The following is a 24,104-nucleotide window of genomic DNA, read 5'->3' as shown; positions in this document are numbered from 1 at the left end:
AAAAGGACACATTCTACTCATGTAAAAACATGCTGATTCCTGGACTGCCCGTGGGCCGGATTTAGAAGGTGATCAGATGTGGCCCCCGGGCCTTAGCTTGCCTACCCATGGCTTAGAGTGCTTCAATCATTTATCCCTTATTGCTTCTACTGTAAAGAAACAATGTGCATTAGTTTATTTTCAATGCAGCACAACGTGCGTTTTGGAGTAAATTTTGATTGGCCCTGGGGTGGGGAGTTTGTCGGCATAACTTCGGTCCTTGAGCAGTTGCAAAACATTGCAAAGTGGAAGGAGTGAACTCTCCTTATCATGTGTTCCTCTAGCTGCTACCTTGGTTCTCAAACTTAATACATTCCGGAAGTCTGTTTCAAAACCAAAGCGTTCCAAAACCAAGGCACGCTTTACCATAGAAAGTAATGCAGAACAGATTAAGCCGTTCCAGACTTTTAAAAACAACCCCTAAAACAGCAATATGACATGAATTTTACTATCTAAGGAGACCATTGATCCATAAAATGAAAGCGATAATCAATATACTGTACTATAAAATAAATAAGACAGCATTGTGGATGATAAAAAAATTTTAAAATATTTCTTACCTGCACTGATGATGGTCATTGTTTGGATGGGGGCCTTTTATCCACTTCCACAGTCACACAATCAATCAGTCAATCAATCAATCAGTCAGTCAATCAATCAATCAATCAATCAATCAATCAGTAGCTGAACTGGGTTCCATACAGTCACAAAACCAAATTAACCGAAAAAGCCTCAAAAACGAAAGCGCAAAATAAATAGCAAAAACAAAAGCGGCAAACTTAATCTGTTCTGGAAATCCGTTTGTCTTCCGAAATGTTTGAAAACCAAGGCACAGCTTCTGATTGGTGCAGGCACCCCGAAAACAATAGCCGACAGCCACATCGGATGTTTGGCTTCCGAAAAAAAATCGAAAACCAGAACACTTACTTCCGGGTTTTCGGCGTTTAGGAACCAAGGTGTTTGAGTACCAAGGTGTTTGAGAACCAAGGTACCACTGTACAAATACACAATTCCTCAGTTTTGTGTTGCCATCTTACAGACACAATTAGTCCTACAGCTGTTTGCCTGCCCAGTTTGCCTGTGGGCTTTCCGTACAACTGTCACCATTCAAGGCTGCTGGCAAACAGGATTGCCTGGTTCTAAGGGGCTTGGGGATAACGTTCAGGCCACCTCTTCATTGCCCTCTGCTTTCGCCTTCCTCTGCTCATCTCTGTGCTTCACATAACAGATATGTGTGCCAGCACTTGCGGAGAACTGGCACAACTATCTCAGCGCATTCAACAGGGCCAATGCAGCCCAGAGCAACTTTGTGGGTGAGCTTGCATTGCCCGCTCCTAGAGCTTGTGTGACAGCACAAAGTCTTTGTGCCCAATTCTACATTATTATTTACTGGCACAATAGTTCATAGCACTGGGTCACATTTTTTAATTACAGGGTGGGGTGGAGAGAAGACGCAAATTGTTATAAAGTTTTCAAATATTGCAAAGTGTTCAAATGCAAATGTTCCAGCAACCAAAACGCATTTTAATAAACCAACAGCGAAAAAGAAGGGCTCGTCCAGCTTTCTGGAAAATCCGCTCTTTGGTGCTAAATTGGAGCAAACATCAATCCGGGGGGAAACCCAAGTGCCATTTGTCCCATTTGAGCGCTAAAGAGCAGTTTCTGTAATTCTGTTTCCTAGCCCAGTGAGTTTAAACAAACAAACAAACAAACAACTTTTCAAAGTGAGGTCATTGGTTCCAGGGCCAAGCATTCATCTGATTTATGTCAGGTGCTCTCGACAAGAAATAATAAGACGTAATATTTCAGTTTTGGCAAAGGTAGCCTGTGATGGAAGCAGCCACAGGAGCGAGTGGTGGTGACTTTGGCCAAATGTAAACCAGCAGTTGAAGACAAGCTGCCTTTATCAAACTCAGATATTGAGATTTGTAAAAGAAACAAATAAAAAAGAAACAAATAAAAAGGGTAGGCTGAAAAAGGGCCCTCTGGGAGGGGAAGGGAGATTTAATTCTGCTTTAAAAGGAGCTAATCACATAGCTGCCTTTGGGTCAAAGCAACCTAATTCAGCTTATAAACTTTAATATCAACAGCCTTAAGCTGTTTGAAAATTCCCACACTTGTTTCTGCAGTTTTTATACATTGCATGGTACATCCTAGAGCAGCTCCAGATGTTTCTTGTGCAATATGGGATGCTCTGCTTTTTTAAAAAAGCATGCATCAGATGCGCATTGCCAGACAGATTCACACACATTTTTTTTTGGCAGGGTAAATGAGACTGAAATGTTGTACAGTGGTACCTTGGGTTAAGTACTTAATTCATTCCGGAGGTCCGTTCTTAACCTGAAACTGTTCTTAACCTGAGGCACCACTTTAGCTAATGGGGCCTCCTGTTGCCGCCGCGCCACCGGAGCACAATTTCTGTTCCCATCCTGAAGCAAAATTCCTAACCCGAGGTACTGTAACCCGAGGTACCACTGTACTTACTTGCCTAGGAGGAAGCCCTGATGAGTACAAGGGGGATTAAGTTGAACAGGCGTGCATAGGATTGCAATGTAAAAAAAGTCTTGCCTCTCTATGTGGTGGTGAAGAAGAAGAAGAAGAAGAGTTTGGATTTGATATCCCGCTTTATCACTACCCGAAGGAGTCTCAAAGCGGCTAACATTCTCCTTTCCCTTCTTCCCCCACAACAAACACTCTGTGAGGTGAGTGGGGCTGAGAGACTTCAGAGAAGCGTGACTGGCCCAAGGTCACCCAGCAGCTGCATGTGGAGGAGCGGAGACGCGAACCCGGTTCACCAGATTACAAGACTACTGCTCTTAACCACTACACCACCAGAGAAAGGACACAAACCTAGTTAGATAATTTCCAGATCAGCCTTATCAAACAAATGTTGGCAAGCTTCCGGAATGCTTTGGGGAACAAAACACTGCTATTACATTGTGGGGCTTGCATGTATGTTTAACCCGGTGCTCTGTCATCTTGGTCAGCAGTTACTTTGCGTGTCGAGGTCCCCAGGGCCACCCCAATAACTCACACACCACACCCAATTTTTTGTTTAAGGTTTTTGGCATAATTTTGGCCACAACTTTATTAAAATACAAACATGTGAGTGGTTGCTTAGGCATTGGTTGCGACTATCTGCCCCCACCGTGGGGGACAGACTGACATTCCGCACGATGCGAAAGTCAGAAAAGGGGAATACACTTGGGGGTAGCGACGGAGCAGGGAATCTGCCCTCACCCCAAATGCAACCAGGAGCTCATTGCTATGGCCCGAGTCCCCTTGGCAGAGTGGACAAGCAATAGTTAGCCCCTGATTCCTTTAACGGAATCCCTTGCAGCAGCAGCATTAGAGGGGCAGGCACAGCCAATCCATGCCCCTCAACCAACCAAACCATAAACCAATGCCTAACCACAACCTTACAAGTTGTGACGATTTGCTACGCAGTAGGCAAAAACCAAATGGCCCCAGCCAATCAGCCAGATGGACAAAATTCCTACTGGGCCCCTGCCCCAAGAGCAGACAACCCCATGACAGGCATAGCAAGGGCAAAGTGAACAACCCTAAATATGGGGGGGGCAATCCGATGCAGGGGCGAAAAGAGGAACCCCTAGCCTCGTGCAAGGAGTTTTAGCATTTCTGGCTGTCAGTCAACAAATGCCAACATTAACTTCTTCCCAACAACAAGGGAAGCCCCAATCGCATCAGTGGCCAACGCTCAATTAGCCCGCCCCCAACTTTGGAGTGTCCTGGTGGCCCCCACCGCAACACACGCTCTCCGTAAAGGAAAACACGCTTTCCCGAAAAGCCACTTTGATGTCCGGGGAAGGGGCACAAGGAGATACTCTGCCCCTCCCTTCCAAATGCCCTGTTACCAAGTCTCTTTTTTGCTGTGGGGTTGGCAGTCAGTGAGGGCAGAAGACACCACTTAGGGGCTTGCATCTGACCCAGGGGTTGCTGACCCATATGTCTATTCTGATCTATTCACATCAGATACGAGGGAGGTTCATTAAAGATTTCCCCTGACGTACTTCCCGTGGACTGAGACAAACGAAACTGGGCACAGTCCTTTTTTTAAAAAAATGTATATTTTTATTAAGTTTCTTACAGATATAACACATATCACAACAAAAGAAAAACAGAGAAAAAAGAAAAGAAAAAAGACAAGATCACAAAAAAAGAAAATAAAAACAAGGTACCGAAATACCCAAACAACCTAAACACCTAAACAACACAAATTAATTGATTATTTAAACTTCTAACCTCATAAACATATTTTGGGCTTCCTCTGAGCCCTCCCATCTGAATTTCCTTGTAATTAAAATGTAGCAGTTCTTTTAAAACACAGTATTCCAATCAAAATACAATTTCTTAACTTTCCTTTCGGTTCCAAATCTTATTTATTTAATTAACTCTTAATTTAATCCTAGGCCTATTCTGATACTTTCAATTAATTTCTGATTTTTAATATCACAGCACAGTCCTTCTCTACATAGCTACCAGCAAGAGTCAAACACTTCTCCCATAGCTTTACACAGCTGTGGAGACCTCATCTGTAGAAGTTGGCAGGTTGCGTCAGAAGCCATGACTACCTCAGAAATCAGCATTTCATCGTCTGGAAAAAGCTTGCCCTTCAAAAACAACTTCATGGTTGGAAAGAGGTGGAAGTCCGATGGTGCGAGGTCAGGAGAATAAGGGGAAATGAGGAAGGATTTCCTAGCTACAGGACCATGTTTCCGTCTGAGCAATATGCGAGTTGTGAACCAGGGCGTTATGCTGCAGGAGGCGGACACCTTTGGTCAGCATACCACACCTCTCGGTTTTGATGTCCTTCCGCAATTTCAGAAGCAGTTTAGTGCAGTATGTCCCAGTAATTGTGGTACCCTTTGCCAGGAAATCCATCATCAGTGCTCCACGCTGGTTCCAAAAGACCGTGAGCATGACCTTGCCCGCTGACGGACCTGTGCCTATTTTGGAGGTAGGTAAAGGTAAAGAGACCCCTGACCATTAGGTCCAGTCGTGGCTGACTCTGGGGTTCCGGCGCTCATCTCGCTTTACTGGCTACAGCTTCCAGGTCATGTGGCCAGCATGACTAAGCCACTTCTGGCGAACCAGAGCAGTGCATGGAAACACCGTTTACCTTCCTGCCGAAGTGGTAGCTATTTATCTACTTGCACTTTGACGTGCTTTCAAACTGCTAGGTTGGCAGGAGCAGGGACCGAGCAACGGGTGCTCACCCCGTCGCGGGGATTCAAACCGCCAACCTTCTGATCGGCACGTCCTAGGCTCTGTGGTTTAACCCACAGCGCCACCCGCTTTGGAGGTAGTGAGGCATATATTTTATCCTCAGTTTTATCCACACAACAAACCCGTGGGCTAAGTGGCGGCAAGAAATGGCGGCCCAAGATTTGACAGTGGCTCAGTGGAGATTTGCCCTGCCCCAATTTGCCATTTTTTGTTTTGGTATTGTTTGAATTTTGCACATCCGCTGAGAGCCTTTTGGGGTGAGAGGCGTCATGGAAATAAACCATAACAAAAACCTAACAGTCGACCATTTCCACTGCTCTAGCTGTTATGTTGAAAATTGGCAGGGAATAGAAATTTTTCCACCTGGACAGTTAACTCTAGCAGCATGCCCAAAAGAGAAAGTACAGAGGCAGATATTGAACTGAAATATTTGCAGACACACCTAGTTGTGAATCTTCCGTGTTTCACTTTGCCCAAGACTGCACAGCACCCTGTGACCTTCTAATCCAAACAATTATGTACAGTAGTCCACCAGAGGCACAGGGGGGTGGAAACCTTGCCTGACGGGGAGTTTAACAACAGCGGTTGGTAAGCACTGACTAGGACATGACACAATACATTAAGGACAGGCTGTGTTTGGCTTGGAAGTTGTGCCAGACTGATTTAGGCTGAACAATCTGGAGGTTCTGATAAACACACTTTGCTTTCCCTTAAGCCTAGTTCTGCTGCAGAGTTATCGCAGTCATCTTGGAAGGGGCTTTAATTATATCAAAGGACATATTGCAATAGTATAGAAGAGCCTATGACTGAGCCCCCTCGCCCCCAGGAAGCTTGTCTCAGTGATCTGAAATCATTATAGCCCTGACAGTGTTTTTATTCGGATTTTAAAGTAAATAAATACAAATCCCTCTATATGACCAGGAAAGCAAGGATTCTAGAGGATGTTTCAAACAAATGTGAAGCAGCCCAGTCCTATAAGCTCCCATCACCCTTACTGGTCAATACCTTGGTTGTTTTATCAAGAAGATCTGTCACAATGTGAATAAATGGAGAGAGAGAACAAACAAATGTTCACTTATGCACACCCTATGCTCCAACCAAGAGGGAACACCACTAAATATGGATGCCTTCTCATGTCTATAATATGAGCAGCAGTTTCCAAATCTGGCATATCAGACAGACAGATTTTGGTTTTAAACGCATTGTAAGGAGTCTATATGGGAGTATATTGTATTTAAAAATGGGGTATCAGAGTTTTTAGGGGGCTAACCAAGCTGGGATAGCAGGCTTGTTGGGTTTTGAATGTCCTATGTAGATTTTTCAATTTCAATTCCATTGTTCTGTATGGGACAATGACAATAAAGATATTGTATCGTATCGTATCACATCAAATGCACCACCCTATTCTATAGAATGACATCCTGATTCTCAGTGTCTCCATCTCATAGCACCTTCCTCATCACGTCCTTTACCAACAGTAATCATTCCGTTGCTAGGAAAGGAGGCGAGAGCCTATCGATGTGATTTTTATCGTAAATCAGGTAACCCTTTTGTACCCTGCAACCCCACCCCACTGCGCCTTAGAGACATGTTCTTAGTCAATGCTTGTACATGGCTTGCTGGGAAGTGGCTATAGCAGCTGCAGCATGCTTCAGAGCGAGCATGAGGAAATCATTACCTACCTTCCAGATGCCTCCATGGTGATACTATTTATTGATCATTAGCTATAGCTGATGCCCCATCAATAACCTAGCAATGAACCTGAACATGCTCCACAGGGCTGATATTAAGAATGCTGAGATGATACATGGAGCAACTTGCACATATTAAAAAGTGCTTTATAAATGCTGGGTTTTTTAAATTTATTTTACAATCACCAACAGCATGTTTGTTTTCATTATCTAGCCAGCTGTACACTGAGTCGGTCATGACACCAGCTGCTGCTAGGTGTGTCTCGGTCTACATTTTCATTTCTTGCCTGGAGGGTGTTTATTCTCGCCTGGGCAGTGCTCCCCGGGTGTTGCCCTCTCATGTCTCACTTGGCCAGCTTGCCCGCAGTTGTCCATGGGTGTGTCCCCTGATTTGGCACTGTCCATTGAGCAGGCTGGAACGGTAGGCAGGGCTGTTTCATGCCACTCTAGCAAGTGGGTCACAGCTGCTAGAGGACTCTCATTGCCCCTTCTCCCCCGCCTGCTTCAGGAAGTGTCTCTATTTCCTTTTCATTTATGACTGAGCCTGAGCTGGCCGGTGACGCTGCATGCCCAAAGTTAATTTAAAACAAATGCATTGCCTATTAACACGTGATAAACGCCGTAATGCCTATAGTGTGGTTTAGTGCAGTGGCTTAGACACTGTGCTGAGGACCAGGAAGTCCCTGGCTTTAATGTTGCCTCTGCCTGAACTCACGACGACCACAATTCTAGACACATTTAATGCACCTGAAGTTCTTTGAATGCCTGAAAGAACGATGCCAATGTCGTTTTCTTATTATGGCCAAGGCAGGTAAAGATGCAAATTGCTGCCATGTGTCTTCTAACGCTATTTATTGATTCAAATCACACACCAAAAAGAACTGGGAGGTAGTTAGTATCTGGGTTAGTGAATTCAGAATGAAATGTAGTACTTCATATGCCTCTCCTACATGAGCACAGGAACGGGCAGAATTTTAATCTCTCACTTTGTTGCAATCTCCTTTCCTCTGGTCTACTGTTATCTCACTGTTATCCACTTAAGTCCATCCAACACTCTGCTGCTAAAATTATTCACATCTCTCCTCATCGCTCCGACCACGGTGCCCCTCCTTAAATCCTTACCCTGGCTTCTGGTTTACTCCCAGATCCTACTATAGCTGCTCTATAGCCTGCTGGATCAGAACAAAGAAAAGCTTATCGAGTCCAGAATCCTGTTCTCACAGTGGCTAACCAGATGCCTAGGTGAACTGCACAAGCAGGACACTTGTGATTCCCAGGATTGATGGCTGTCACTTAAATCATTTGGGAGCCAAGACCACAGTTTAATAATAATAATAATAATAATAATAATAATAATAATAATAATAATTTTATTATTATTTATACCCCACCCATCTTGCTGGCTTTCCCCAGCCATTCTGGGTGGCTTCCAGAACATATAAAAACGTAAAAAACACCACAAAACATTAATTGCTTAATTGTGCATGTTGCAACAAAGTACCTCCTTTTGTCTCTCCCGAACCTTCTAACATTCCGTTTCATTGGATGGCCCCAGGTTCTCGTGTTATGAAGGAGCAGAAAAGCTTCTCTCTTTCTCCATATCCCTCTTTCTTCCTATCGTGTATAATCTCTGTTATCAGGTCCCTGCTTCCTCGCATTCTCGGCATTTTTAAATGTTCTAATCTTTCCTCATAGGGGAGCTGCTCCAACCCCTTGATCATTTTGGTTGCCATTTTCTGAACCTCTTGCAGCTATTAAAAATATGCTTTTTTTTTTAAGATGTGGCACCCGGAACGGTACACAGCATTCCATGGGTTTGTGTAATGACATTGTGATATTGGCAATTTTAATTCAATCCCTAATGATCCTAAATTGTAAATCACTCCCCCCCCCCACAGCTGCCACACACCAGGTTGACATAAAAATTAAACAATATTAATACTACCAACGTAATCAGAGGTGCTCTATCAAGTTAGGATTTTCAGACAGAAGTACAGGGGACCTGCTAAAACAGCAATGCCAGATATTCACATTTTTAAGTACCATCTAAAAACACCCCTCTCCTAAGAACAGTAGCAGGTCCAAGAGGCTAAAGTCATCAGCCCTACTTCTGAAAGGAGCAAGCCAGCAGCAAATCACACTGAGCAAGCTGGAGTTAACTCTGTATTAGCAAAACAGAGAATTTGGGGAATTATAGGGACAGAACTACCCAAACTGTATAGAAATTTATTTATGTATGCGACCACAGCGGCAAGAATGTTACTTGCCCAAAAATGGAAAGAAGAAGTTCCCAACAAAAGAAGAATGGATACAAAAACTTACAGAATATGCAGAAATGGCAAAACTTACTGGAAAAATAAGAAATCAAGATAGCAAACTGTTTATAAAAGAACGGAAATGGTTTATGGAATATTTACAAACTGTAAACAGATAAGAACATTGGCAGGATTATTGTAATAACCTGCAGTTTTATAAGGGTATATATTTAAAGTGGATGAACAAATCAGTTTGGGTAGTTCTGTCCCTATAATTGCCAAAAGAGTTCTGGGTTGTTGTTCTGGGTTCTGGGTTGTTGTTGTTTTACAAACGTTATTTTAAACATCTTTTTCAATTCATTATACAGTACAGTTGTACAGTGGTACCTCGGGTTACATATGCTTCAGGTTACAAACGCTTCAGGTTACAGACTCCATTAACCCAGAAATAGTACCTCGGGTAAAGAACTTTGCTTCAAGATGAGAACAGAAATCGTGCTCTGGCGGCACTGCGGCAGCAGGAGGCCCCATTAGCTAAAGTGGTACCTTAGGTTAAGAACAGTTTCAGGTTAAGAACAGACCTCCAGAACGAATTAAGTACTTAACCTGAGGTACCACTGTACCTTGTTTTGCAGAGCGGTTCGTGTTTCTGTGCATGCGCGAAGCGCGATTTAACACTTCTGTGCATGCGTGAGCAGCAAACCCAGAAGTAACCCGTTCTGGTACTTATGGGTTTGCTGCGTACGTTCGCCGAAGCGGATGCTAGACGAAGCGGACGTTGGCAGAGGTATTACTGTATACCATTTCCCAGTAAGCTTTAACCTTACTACAAGACCACCACATATGCTGAAAAGGACTGAAGCAACATATTTAGGGTGTTGCAGGAGGTCCCCCATGACAGGGTGCCAAGGGGAGAGGGTGGGTACAACATTGAGAAGATCTGTAATGGAGAAGATTCCTTAAAAGGTAAAGGGACCCCTGACCATTAGGTCCAGTCGTGACCGACTCTGGGGCTGCGGCGCTCATCTCGTTTTATTGGCCGAGGGAGCCGGCGTACAGCTTCCGGGTCATGTGGCCAGCATGACTAAGCTGCTTCTGGCGAACCAGAGCAGCGCACAAAAACGCCGTTTACCTTCCTGCTGGAGCGGTACCTATTTATCTACTTGCACTTTGACGTGCTTTCGAACTGCTAGGTGGGCAGGAGCTAGGACTGAGCAACAGGAGCTTACCCCGTTGCGGGGATTCGAACCACCGACCTTCTGATCGGCAAGTCCTAGGCTCTGTGGTTTAACCCACAGCGCCATCCGCGTCCCAGAAGATTCCTTGGGGGGCACCAAATTCTGGCCTCGCACAGGGAGCCACATTACAAACAATTACTGCCTTGGCCTACCGGTAACCCATTTTATATTTGTGCAAAGGGTTCTTCATGCCTTGGCAAAGAACCTCAGCTCAGCCGGCAAACACGAGGCGCAGGATCTTAAATTTCAGGGTTGTGAGTCAGAGCCCCACATTGGGCAGATGGATTCCTTTCTTGGGGGGGGGAGTGTCGGACCAGGAGACCCTCGTGGTCCTTTCCAAGCCAACGACTCCATGACCAGAACCTCGCTTAAGTCCCGACTGAAACTGATGACCAATTTAAATAAAATATTCCATCAGACATCACAACCAAGGGTCAGCAAACTTTTCCAGTAGGGCATCGGCCCACTGTCCCTCAGACCTTGTGGTGGCCGGACTATATTTTGAAATTTAAAAATGAACAAATTCCTATGCCCCACAAATAACCCAGAGATGCATTTTAAAGAAAAGGACACATTCTACTCATGTAAAAACACACAGATTCCCGGACCATCCGTGGGCCGGATTTAGAAGGCGATTGGGCCGGATCTGGCCCCCAGTCTTTAGTTTGCCTACCCATGGTCAAGACTATCTAACTTTTAGAAGACATCTGAAGGCAACCCCGTATCGGGAAATTTTTAACGTCTAACATTTTTCCATTTTTTATGTGCTGTAAGCTGCCCAGAGTGACTGGGGAAACCCAGCTAGATTGACAGGGTATAAATATTATTATTATTATTATTATCCAAGTTAAAGATACCAAACTTCCTCAACTCTTCCTTATAATTTGGCATCTGAAGAAGTGAGCATGCACACATAAGCTTATACCCAGAACAAACTTAGTTGGGTCTCTAAGGTGCTACTGGACAATTTTTTAAATTTTTTATTCCTCATAAAGTTTGGTTTCCAGACCTTTCATCATCTGCACATATTCTGGAAACCAGGGTATAAATTATTATTATTATTATTATTATTATTATTTGGCCAAGGCACAGCCTGACTCCCTGCTTTGGCAATCTTCACAGAACTCTAGCCCAATGGTTGCCATCAATTTGATTTGAATTAATTTTATAATGAAATGATTTTAGAATGTTATATTATTTTATTGTTGTTAGCTGCCCTGAGCCCGGCTTCAGCTGGGGAGGGCCGGATATACTGTAAATTAAAAAAAATTCTTCTTCTTCTTCTTCTTATTTTATGGAGGGGGCAGTAGGTAAGCCCCTTCCCACATAACCCATCGCATGATGCCATTTGAATGGCAAGGCCCATCAACTGTTGTTTTGCGGGGGGCTCCGCCGAATATTTGTTTGGAGGCGGGGCCGGAGGGACCCCGGAGTTTGGCTCCTAGGGGCGGGGGGGGGGAACTCTTCGCATGCTCAGAGGAGCTCTCGTTCCGCGGATTGGCGGGAGGGGCGCGAGGAGGGCGAGGCTAGTTCCCTCCTCCTCCTCCTCCTCCTCGCGCGGGAGGCCCAGTCGGAGCGGAGCCGGGCGAGAGGCATCTCCTTGCCGCTCCCCCGCAGCCGCCGCCGCCGCCGGAGGAGGAGAAAGGCGGGGAGGCGCGGCGAGGCCTGCGCGCCGGAAGTGAGCTGACTGAGGGGAGAAGAAGGAGAAGGTGGAGGAGAAGGAGGAGAAGCGGGGCGGAGGAGGAGGAGGAGGGAGCCCGGCCGGCTGCGCGGAGCTGCTCGCGGTGTGGCTGCTGCGGCTTTCTCAGAGAGGAAGATTGTGAGGCGTCGGAGGAAGGAAGGAAGGAATCTCGTCAGCCTTGGCTTGAGGGGTTTCCGCGGGCGGGCGGGCGGGCGGAGGAGGCAGCCAAGCCCAGCCAGGGCGCTGAGGGAAAAGGAGGAGGAGGAGCAGCCGCCGGGTGTCCAGCAGGAGCAACAGCCGCCGCCACGGTGAGAGCCCCGCTTCCCTTCCCTCCCCGCCACACCTTCCCCCCGAAACCTCCTCCCCAAACCCGGCGTTGTGGGTGTGAGGGAAAGTGGGGGGGGGCTTCTCTTCTTCTTCCGCCGCCTCCTCCCCCAGGAGCAGAGGCGGCGGAGCCTTACCCCGGGGTGGGATGTGAGTAAGGGGGGTGCGGTGGGGTGGGGTCGGAGAGAGACCCCCCACCAGTACTTCGGCCTTTGCCGCCCGCTTTCCCTCCCTCCCTCCCCCCGCCGCCCCTTTTCGCCAGGCGCTTTTCCTCTCCTCGCTGGGGAGGGTCTCCCGTTTTTTATTGTCCCTGCTTGCGGGTCGCAGCGTGGGGAGGGGGCGGTTAGAGGTATGAATGTCTTCTTTCCCCCACCCCCCACCCCAAAAAGCTAAGTAAGTGTTGGGAGAGGGATTCATGTTTCGAAACGTACCCCACCCTGCCTCACCCCACCCAACCCCCCGATGAACTTATATCTATATCCACATCTATAGATCTATATATCTGTGTCTGCATCTATATCCAAATGTATACCTATATATCTGCATCTATATCCATATCTATATCTATATATCTATATCTATATATCTGTAGCCACATCTATATTTCTATATAGCTATATATCCACATCTATATAGCTGTATATCCATATCTATATCCACTATCCACATCTATATAACTATATATCCATATCTATATCCACTATATCCACATCTGTATAGCTATATATCCATATCTATATCTATACCCACATCTATATAGCTATATATTCATATCTATCTATGTATGTGTGTGTGTGTTTTCATTGGGAGAATGGGTGCAGCAGGGTCTTTTCTGAATTATTATGGGGGGGGGTGCACGACTTGGGTATATTTATGTACAGCGCATTTCTGCATGCAGGAAAGGTCTCCACGGAGCAAGCAACCCAGCGAGCCAGTCCCCTTTTCCTCCAGCCTGCATGCGAGAGAGGAGGGATGGGCTTGCAGCAGAAAACAGCATTACAGTACATCCCTTCTCTGTCTGTTGCTATACCCAACTGCTTGTGGATCCAGCCTCCACCCTTACACCCCTCCTTCCTTCTGGAATCTGTTAAGCGCAGGCTGTGCGCTGGAGAGAGAGGGGTTGGTCTAGTACTCTGGTTAGCTCCCCTCTCCCCTGCCCCCCCCCCAAATCTGAAATCTCTCCCAGCGGCATTCCCAAGGATTGCTGTCAAATAGGCAGAGATTTGAACGTAAAAATTGGAAAGCAATAGCACTTAGCCGAGCTTTCAGAACGGACTTAGAGGTTGTCAGAGGAAGGGTTTGCTCAGGACTGAGGCATTCAGGCAGTGCCAGCGGGGGGGGGGGGGACTCCGCCCTGTGGAGCTGGCAGACCAACATAGCGCCTCTCTTGCAAGGATATGCAAATCCGTGTGGAATAATTCTTGCGAAAGCCTCGCAAATTAAGAACTTGAGGGCAAAGGGGTTGCAAGCATGGATTGGCGTGAAATAAATGTTTCCTTTCAGAATGTGTTCGCATAGCTGTACAGAGAATAGTGGGGTTGGCATGGTGTTGAAGAATCCTGCCGGCACAGCTGGTGGCTACCATTAGGATGAGGAGAGGTTTCTAGTGGATGGTGAGGATTATTGGTGAAATGGGAAGGATGAAGTAGGAGAAATGTTTTTTGATGTAGAGAACTGTTTGATCATGTTTGTTCCCAGTAATTGCCGTTTTTGCAATAATGTATACTGGCCTCTTGTGCAAAAAGGAGCAAAACTTAAGATAAGGCAGAAATGGTAATGAAAGTGCCTGCTTGAACTAGCACTGTTACAGATCCGCATAATACCAGCAGTTGTAAAAAATCTATCTTTTATTTTCATTATTTCATAAAAATTCTATACTGCTTGATTGTAAAAACAAACAAACCCCCCAGACCCCACACAGTTGTTAACAAAGGCAAGTTTAGTGTGATGCATCTGATGTATCTGAAAGTTCACTCAATAGATTTCTAGATTTCCCATCAACCAAAGTCTTCTGGGTGGTTTATAAAAAAAATGTAGTTTAGAGCCCAGAAGTCATGTGAATTCTGGGAAGGACAATGTGGCACTGAAAGGTGGAAAGGGATAATCTGTAAAGGAGACAGAAGAATTGTAGTGGGGAATATATACATGTTCCAAGAAAACATATACAACAAGAAAAAAAATAAGGCTGCAGAGATGTGAAAGAAATAATGGATGAGTAGCAGGTATCAATGACACAAGAAGAGGTTGTCTTTGGTCTTTTGAAGTGTTCCAGAAGCAGATATTTTACAAGGGTCCTGCCTTTTACAAGAGGTGGAAGCTACCATTCTAATGATAACACTAAAGTAGTGCGAGATGAATATATTTTATATCTGAAAGGCTATTAGCTGGCTTATCATAGTTTTCTCTGGTTTAATTCAAATTAATTTTTATGGTTACTCTTTTGAAAAAAACTTGTCTTTCTCCCTCTAAGATTCAGTTTCCTGAAACCAAATATGTGTGTAGAAATGCAGGTACATATCATATTTGAACAGTTTTGCCACTTTTGTGTAGCCTGTTAAATTATAGCCCTCTGCTTACTGAAGCAACCCTTGTAAGTGAAGGGGCGGAGAAGTGTAAGGATCTGGAAAAATGCTGAATCAGATTCCAGCGTCTCAGTGTCTTTCTCCAGTGACTAAATTTGACAGTGCGGGCTGTTAATGTGCCAGTTTCTCTTACGGTTATGTGTACAGAATATAGATCTAGTTGTTTTGCCATGCCTCACTTGGTATGTAGCCCTTCTCTGTATGTTGCACTGCATTCCAGAATACAATGGTATTCCAGGAACAAGCAATTTTAAGGAGACAGTTTGGGGAAAGTGCATGTGAGTAGGAAATATTGCTGAGGGAGACCACAACTGGGATTGTAATCTTATTCATACTTGGAGTAAACTGCAATTCCTATTGAACACATTGAGGATCAATCTGCAAATACAGTAAACTCTTCTGGAATCTAAAATATTCATATGAGGTTGCATCTGTTTGTTGATTTCACTTTGTTAATTTATCAAACACTAATGCATTTAAACGTTATGGCAATTCTATTGTATGTGGGTTTTTTAAAATCCTTTCTCTGTTGTTATACATTTACAGTGGTACCTCGAGTTACAAACACCTTGGGTTACTAACACGTCGGGTTACTAACACCGCTAACCCAGAAGTAGCACCTCGGGTTAAGAACTTTACCTCAGGATAAGAACAGAAATCGCACGCCGGCGGTGCAGCAGCAGCGGGAAGCCCCATTAGCTAAAGTGGTACCTCAGGTTAAGAACGGTTTCAGGTTAAGAACGGACCTCTGGAATGAATTAAGTTCGTAACCAGAGGTACCACTGTTATTAGAATGTTTTAGGCACAAGATGCATGTTTAAGGGCAGTATTATCAGGTTGTTGCAGGGGGGCTCAGGACAGCATCACAGGTGAAACTATGCTCAGGGAAACTTGGAACAATTCCATAGCAAATAGCTATGCAGAGTCCCACCAAGTGGTGGTGAAGGGGTTGGCTTTTGCAGTGCCCTTGGCAGAGAAATAGCATGCACAATTACTGGGATCAGCTCTAGCAGTGAGTTCCAGGGGTGGCCACACTTAGGGAAGAAGAAGAAGAAGAAGAAGAAGAAGAAGAAGAAGAAGAAGAAATTTTATTTATACCCCGCCCTCTCCATCCAAGACTCAGGGCTCAGGGCAGCTGACACCAGGTATAAAAACAATTGATTGAAATACAATTTAAAAACAAGATTAAAATACAACATTAAAACATTAAAATGCAGCCTCATTTCAGTAGGAACTCAAATCAAAAACTTTTTTAGGGATGAAAACGTCAAGTCTTCACTGAGGCCAACTATCCAGACTGGTCCTACATGGGCCAGAAAAAAGCCAGGGAAGTCCCCAAAAAGGAGTTCCATCACAGAAAGGAAAAAGGAAAGAGGGGGAGGGGATCAGGTTGATTCCAAGCCAAAGGCCAGGCGGAACAACTCTGTCTTACAGGCCCTGCGGAAAGAAATCAGATCCTGCAGGGCCCTGGTCTCATGAGACAGAGCGTTCCACCAGGCCAGAGCCAGTGTTGAAAAGGCCCTGGCTCTGGTTGAGGCTAATCTAACTTCCTTAGGGCCCGGGACCTCTAGGGTGTTGCTATGTATGGACCTTAAGGTCCTCTGTGGGGCATACTGGGAGAGGCGGTCCCGTAGGTATACTACTGTTGCGGAGGAGGCACTGAGCTGGTATGTTAGGCTTGGAGACAAAAAACAGGCCGCTCTTGCAGCTGTTCCTTGGCTGGGAACTCCTCTCTCCACCACCCTCCAAGGCATTGCCTTCTCGCACCACTTCTCCATAGTTGTCTTGCTCTCCACTTTGAAAAAGGAAGTGTTTTATTTCAGCCACAGCTGGAACCCAGACTCCTCATTGACCTGCACCATCACCTCTTGTCCTGGTGGCTGCTGCTTCCCCTGCAGGTGGGGTTGCCCTACACTGTCACCTCTTTGAGAAATTTTGGACCTTTTCCCTATTTTGAACTGGGACCCAATGAGAAGTCCCCTCTCCCCACCAAGAGGAAGTTAGGCTTCAGAGCAGGGATGCAGGGAGGTGAGGGAACCAGCTAGTAACAGGTACGTACAAACAAGGTTGAGGCAATTCTTCCTCAAAGAACAAGACTAGTAACTGGAATCTGTATAAGACAAATATGGCAAGCATATATCCTTTCTCTCCTTCCCTCCAGCACCAGATCTTCCCTGGAACATTTGTACAACAGACCTGATAAAGTTTGATAAATCCCTGATTTGAGAACTGGAAATAGTTTATTTTCCATTGTCTCCTCCATTCCTGCCCCCGCCCCCATATATGGGCAGCAACCATTCTGTGTGCATTCGATTGACGTGCATCTGCTGACACATGAGTCCTTTTCGACCTCAAAGAGGCTGGAATGGGGGTTGGGGGGGTTGCCTGTGTATAAAACACTCTTAAATGATATTATTTGTGCTTACTTTATTGCTTTTTAATATTCTAGAGGCACACCACCATTTGGTTTTAGGGACTTGATGCCCATTGATGTGTCAGGGTTCAGGGTCAGACACATCCAACTCATACCATTTATTTTACCGTTTTTAATGCTAAATGAAAACCTTTTGGATTATTTTCACTACTCATTTTTATCAGCAGCTGTGTATAAACTCAGCCCTAGTTTTTGCTTTTTTGTTAACCTGTCCTGGCTTTAGACCATAGTTAGTTTTGCTATTTTCTCTGGGTATCTGGAGTTTGATAAATCCCTGATTTGAAAACTGGAAAGATTTTATCTTCCATTGTCTCCATCATTAATTATGATAATATCTTCTGGAAGGTTATTCCCTGTTGAGAAAGAGGAATGTGATTGGATCATGCTTTGGGAACAATATTTTGGATGCTTGTTGATTTCTGCACATGGCATATTTTCAAAACACTCCATGCTTTTTTTGGTATGTAGATATATTGGTTGGTTTACATTTGTAGAGGCCCAGAAAATGTTGCCATGGCTTGTTCTTATGACACTCCCATCTTGTAGACCTTGGGTAATAGACCAGTACAGTTACAAACCAGCAATAGGAGGCCAGGTAAAAAAAGCCATAAATGCAAGAACCAGACACTGCAAAAAACCACATGCCAGCTTTTTCCCCATATCTACCCAGGCAGCACTGTTATAGAGTCTGATATCATGGGTTCATTTACCTGCTCCTTTCCTTATGTGATATGTTGCTTGTTTTTTTTATATTGTTTCGTACAACACTTAATTTTTTAAAAAAATTAAGGTAAGGATTTTATAAATTTTTTGATATTAAATACCATCGTCTGCCAGCAATGCCCTTCTGCATCCTACAATTGGATCAATCTCTGTATTAAAGAATAAGCAGACAAACATGATATCAGAAATGGCAATATGCAGAAACCAGTAGGAAAACATAATAGGAGACTTTATGCAGCAGATTTTAAGGTGGCTATCATTAGAACAAGGAAACTTCAGAGGGAAACTCCAGCGTGAAATCATATTTTGTCAGGCAATACAGTTTTGTAACCTGTGGCTTGAATTCAAATTACAGATCTGTGTCCACCAAATGAGGATTAATTTACCAATGCCCAGAGTGTTTTTGTTATCCCCAAAAACTGCCATTTTGGTCACTGTACTTTTACATTCCACTTCCCCTGTAACTCCACTTCCATCCATATGCATGTATGGATAATATGGTTGTATTACACTCAGTGCATCTGATTAAGTGGACTGCGGTCCACAAAAGCTGATGTCATAATCAGTGTATTATTGTTTAAGATGTTGTTTGTTTCTTTTCAAGTGGTATCTTAAAACCATTTGATCTATTATGAGGAACCAAAGTTATTTTACAGAACTTCTTTCTGTCATCAGAGATATGTTTCATTATCTTACTCTTGTGACTCTAGCTTGGTTTCCTCATGAGTTACACCCTTATACTGTCATTGATAATTTCTGTATGTATGAGGCAGACCAAATTTTGTAGTTTTCATCTTTGTCTAGCCACACTACTTTTAACACTTTTTTCATTCCATTTATCACTCTTTTCCCAGCCTTTCTCCTTGTTGTATAGGTTCTTCATTTGGTGCAGCCCTGGGATACTGTGTCAAATATTTTGCAGATTTGTTATTTTTCAGACTATCCCCTGTCATTTCCATTACACAAACATTATGGTGGAAATGAGCTATGCAGATAGTGTTCATTTGGAAAACATGTTAGCAAATAGAGCTGATTGGAACCAGGGGCATGTGACTCCGGCCATCTTGTGTGTACCACTACCTTAGCAAGGATTGTGCTAATAGCCTTTTTCTTTCTTTCCAAGCTTCATTTCTCCCCTCTCCTGTTCTACAATTTGTTCACCATTTATATTGAGGCTACATGTTTGTACCTCCTCTCAGTTTCTAACATATGTCATCTCCTCTCCTTTGAAAGAACCTAGGCTTATTTGAAGAAGAAAAATCTAGGACTTCTGTAGGTGTGGGGGAAGCTAGTCCATCATTTGAGTGTGTGTGTTTAGTACATGCTCTGGACTCATATGTGACAATATCACTAGTTCTATATTTTTTAAAAATCAAGCTTGCCCTTCCAGACTTATAATTCATCCTTATATCCAGTAGGAAAACCATTGCTGGTATCCTGCAAGCATTATACAGTAATTGTTAGGCGTCAGACACGTTTTGTGACTGGCACAGTTCCAACTGTGACCACGTGGAGGTCTCTGGAATGCCAGGTTGGCAAATGACATCTCTGGTTGGCCCCTCCAGCTTTCTTAAGCTGGTAAGCAGAAGAGCTTCTTTATTGCATTTAGTAAAGGTAAAGGGATCCCTGACCATTGGGTCCAGTCGTGACCGACTCTGGGGTTGCGGCGCTCATCTCGCTTTATTGGCCGAGGGAGCCAGCGCACAGCTTCCAGGTCATGTGGCCAGCATGACTAAGCCACTTCTGGTGAACCAGAGCAGTGCATGGAAACGCCATTTACCTTCCCGCTGGAGCGGTACCTATTTATCTACTTGCACTTTGAGGTGCTTTCGAACTGCTAGGTAGGCAGCTGTATAAATTAAGTAGGTAAATAAACATGGGAAAGCAAAATGTCACAGAGAAGGATCTGAAATATTTTCCTTGAAGCTTGAATTTGTTTTATTTTGAGTTGTTTTATTTGATGTTTTAATGTGAACTTTGAGATTTTTTCCCCTTAAAACATAAAGTGGTATAGAAATGATGACGATTATGATAATAATATCTGGGGGGGGGGGTCCGTAGACATACCGTTGTGGCAACTGTAACCCAAGTTTAAGGTCCCATTTGGTGATTAGCTTATATACCTGAGTTTCTAACACCATAGTTTTTTGATTACCCAAACCCTGCTGAGCTACATAAATATGGACATGCTAAAAACCACAATCTGAAGCCATGCTTTTTGTTGGTTTATTAATTTGGTTTATTTTAACTATGGTTTGGTATTAATTGTGAACCTGGCACTCTTCCATAGCAATGGTTTGTTTGCCCATCCCAACCCAGGTGTGCAGTCTAGCTACAAAGCACAATCAACTGGAAAACAAATCAAGCTTTGGAGAAAAAAGCCATGGTTTGTTTGATCACCTGTGGGACTGCTTGTTGTTCAGTGGTGCTTTGTCAAACAAACAGCAGCTTAGTATGTGTGAACAAGGGCCTTTGTATTTTTCTAAAAAGGTTGTGTATATGACTGCTGTGGGTGTAGTCCAGGGGTCTGCAACCTTTAAGACAAAAAGAGCCACTTGGACCCGTTTCCGAAGAAAAACAACCTGGGAGCCGCAAAACTCGTCATTATAAAAATAACTTTTTTGTCACTTTTTTATTATTTCTTTGTTTGACCCCTCAGAATTACTCCTCCTCATAGAAATAAACGTTAAATTAACAAGTTACCTTTTTTTGTGTGTGTTCTTCACTCCCCTTCAAAACAGTGACCAGTGTACATGCCCCCTTTCAACACAGTGACCAGCGTACATGCCCCTTACAATGTAGCGGGCGGGCGGGAAGGTGACGTCGGGACGGTGCGTGACTAACGCACGCACCGCCCCCATGCGACGTCACAGCCAGTACAGCACCTGCCACAGTGGGGAGTGTCGGGGCCCACAATGCGCCTCCTCCCCTCGCTAGTATCCGCCCCGGAGCCGCGGCAAAGGTGTAAAAGAGCCACATGCGGCTCTGGAGCCACGGGTTGCAGACCCCTGGTGTAGTCTATAGTTTATCCCTTCTGGGACTATAGGATGTTAGGTGCTAGCATTATCTAGTAATGGCTCAGCATTCCAAACAGTTGCACTGTCTTTGTGTAAAAAAAAGATTGTAATCTGGTTTCTTTGGCAAAAGCATATCAAATATTAGAAACATAAAACTAGGTCAGAGATGTTTTTAAAATGATGAATGAGAACCACAGAACCATTAAACTATCTGGGTCACATTTTTCAGTTTTTTCTTTTTACTTTAAGTACACATTTTATTATGCCTATTAACACACACACAAAAAAAAAACATTCTCAGTAGAAGACCATCCTGCATTGTTTTAAAAGCTTTTTTTGGGGGTTTTTTTTTAACTTTAAAAGTGAATTGCTTTTATGGCATAATGCAGTTTCCCAAACCTTTTCCCTTTGTGGACCACTTGAAAATTGCTGATGGTCTCGGTGGACCATTTAATGATTTTTTTGCCTATTGTAGCAGTTGCAGTGCACTGTGCTAGATGCTGTTATGATTTTTAATTGCATTTTTATTGCTTTTTTGTTTCTTCTAATGTATGTATTGCAATTTGCATTCCATAGAATTCAAATTGTAATGCAGTGTAATACAATATAAGATATAAAAGAAGCAATACAAGTACAAAAAAATTCAGCATAGACATGCTACAGACTCAAGAATCGTAGAGTTGGAAGGGACCCTGAGGTTCATATAGTCCAACTCCCTTCAGTGCAGGAATATGTAGGTGTCCCTTGCGGGGATCTGTGTAGAAACTAGCCTACTGCATAAAGTTAAAATTCATGTTGATTGCTCCACTCACTTTTGTCTCTTGTCCCACCCACCGCTGGCATGTGGGCTCTGGAAAGTTGCCCAGAGGGGAATGCAGCCTTTGAGTTGAAAAGTTTCCTTAGCCCAGTCATGATGTGTCTAAGCGAAACACAGTGCTGTGCTTGGGTGGATATGCACGTGACGTTGGTGGTTCCAGGAGCAAGGTTAGTTTCATTTTGTTGCTCAGGTGCTCACCAAGGGAAAAGTTCAGGTGGCAATTACTCTTGTAAAAAGTCGTCCTTTTCTCAACTTTCCCTTGCACACAGTTCCCCACTATTTCCATGCCTGATCCTCTCTCTCCTATATGCAGCCCCCTTTGTGCAGACACCCTTATAAAATTCAGTCCCCTTTTCTCTGCCTCCTCCTTTTCACAACTCTCCCTTGCACCCAGGACGCCCTCATTCCTATCCTCCTCCTCTTGTTCTACAATTCCCTTCTTCCCACTCCCATGCCAATATATGTTACTGTATCTGTAAGATGAATAGAACTTTATGAGCAAGTCTGTCTGCTACCTAACATTGATCAGTGATTGATCACTTCTTTACTAAGGTAACAATTCTTGTCTCAAATGCCACACATCCTTCCTCATCTCTCACTACAGTTCCTCTTGTTTACATGAGCCTTAAAATAGGAGGGCTGGTTCAATTCTGAAGGATTTAAGTAGGCTACAAAACAAATAGAACCTATGGCCCTAGTAAAATTATGAGAGACTATGGCTGTCATTAATGAATAGCTTTTACTGGGGCGGGAGCAACCTTAGTGGGGGGGAGCAGGGAGGAAACCAAAATAAATGACTCAAGTGGAGCAACAAAATGGCAATTCACATGCAACATATTCTGTGTTGGCGGGCAGGAAGTTATACTGTAGATGAAAATGAAAGAGAACTTGATTCCATGAGAATACTATGTGTCGCTACCATTCAGAAATCCACAAGGATAAAGTACAGTACTGTACAGTGTTTTCTCAAACATTTTGACTAATCCTAGAAGTTGTGGTCATCATTATCTGCTTCAAGGAAGGATTCAGCATTATGGCAATAATAGCAAAACACTTCTATGACTTTTATTTCATGTTTGTCACATTGTTTTATTATTTTTCTGCTTAGGTTTTAGTATTTAGTATTTTCAGGTTTTTCTCTACGTCACTATGGAGTGGTTTTGTTTTGTTGTGGTGAAAGCTACTCTTGGCCCATAGACCTTCTGATTCAAATAAATCTAAGGAAATCCCCTTATCTTACTATATCTCCTCTTGTTAGTCTTGAACTGCTTCCATTTACAACCTTGCACATGCTGCGCATACAGTCATACCTCCTTTTGCATCTGGGATCCATTCCAGAGCCCTGGACGCTCAACGAAAGGGATGCTCAACGAAGCACCGCTCTGTGCATGCGCAAAGTGCGATTTAGAGCTTCTGCACGTGTGTGTGCGGCAAACCCGGAAGTAACCTGTTCCGGTAGACGTTTGACAAAATGGATCCTAAACGGGACGGACTCAAAACGAGGTGCGACTGTACTATTACTGAAGTGTTTGACTTCTCATAAAAATCTAAGCCATTTGCACTGGGAGGACGGGCGTGTGAGTGTGAAAGCTGTCTTGTCTGTCCTGTCCTAACCAGAATAATCCTGCTTACCTTTTAATGGTGTTTGACTATAAGATGTAATAACACTTCAAAATATGAAGTTCAGAGCATCATAATAGGATGCAGAGAAACAGGAAAGGGCAACTCTGAAAAATTTTGCTTTTGAAAAGTTGTTCTTAAAAGCAAGTGGCTTTGCCTATGTATTAATGCATGTTCTCTCTTTCTGTTACAAATAGATGAGATACAAGGATCTAATTATTACTCTTTACCCTCCACCTTTTCTAAAAACATTGCAATAAAAGCTATTAATCCGACATCCTGGTTGATTGCGCTAAACATAGTACAATCCTTCTCTCTCCTCAGGCATATATAATTTAGTTTTATATAAAAGGAGATATTTAACTAGTTTAGGGAGTTTTCTTCATTTTGGCACTTGTATGCAAGATGCATTTTCCATAACCTTTTTTAAAATTTT

General features: G+C 43.8%; 2 protein-coding genes across 6 annotated transcripts in view; one reads left to right on the top strand and one right to left on the bottom strand.

Annotated features, from left to right (window-relative positions):
- Positions 1-24,104, bottom strand: part of CYP20A1 (cytochrome P450 family 20 subfamily A member 1) — a 343,026-nt gene that overhangs the window by 101,814 nt on the left and 217,108 nt on the right. The gene's annotated exons all lie outside the window — the stretch shown is intronic.
- Positions 12,075-24,104, top strand: part of RAPH1 (Ras association (RalGDS/AF-6) and pleckstrin homology domains 1) — an 83,154-nt gene continuing 71,124 nt past the window's right edge. For 3 of the 5 annotated variants that reach the window (XM_082224755.1, XM_082224754.1, XM_082224753.1), the window contains exon 1: positions 12,075-12,459. The gene's annotated coding sequence lies outside the window, so the exon portion shown is untranslated. The remainder of the gene's footprint in view (positions 12,460-24,104) is intronic. The other 2 variants (XM_082224757.1, XM_082224756.1) reach the window with 2 other exon arrangements.

The sequence above is a fragment of the Podarcis vaucheri genome (genome assembly GCF_965113315.1).
Source record: "Podarcis vaucheri genome assembly, chromosome: 1".
NCBI lineage: Eukaryota > Metazoa > Chordata > Lepidosauria > Squamata > Lacertidae > Podarcis > Podarcis vaucheri.
The sequence above is the reverse complement of the archived record's forward strand: the minus strand, read 5'-3'. Positions and strand labels throughout refer to the sequence as shown.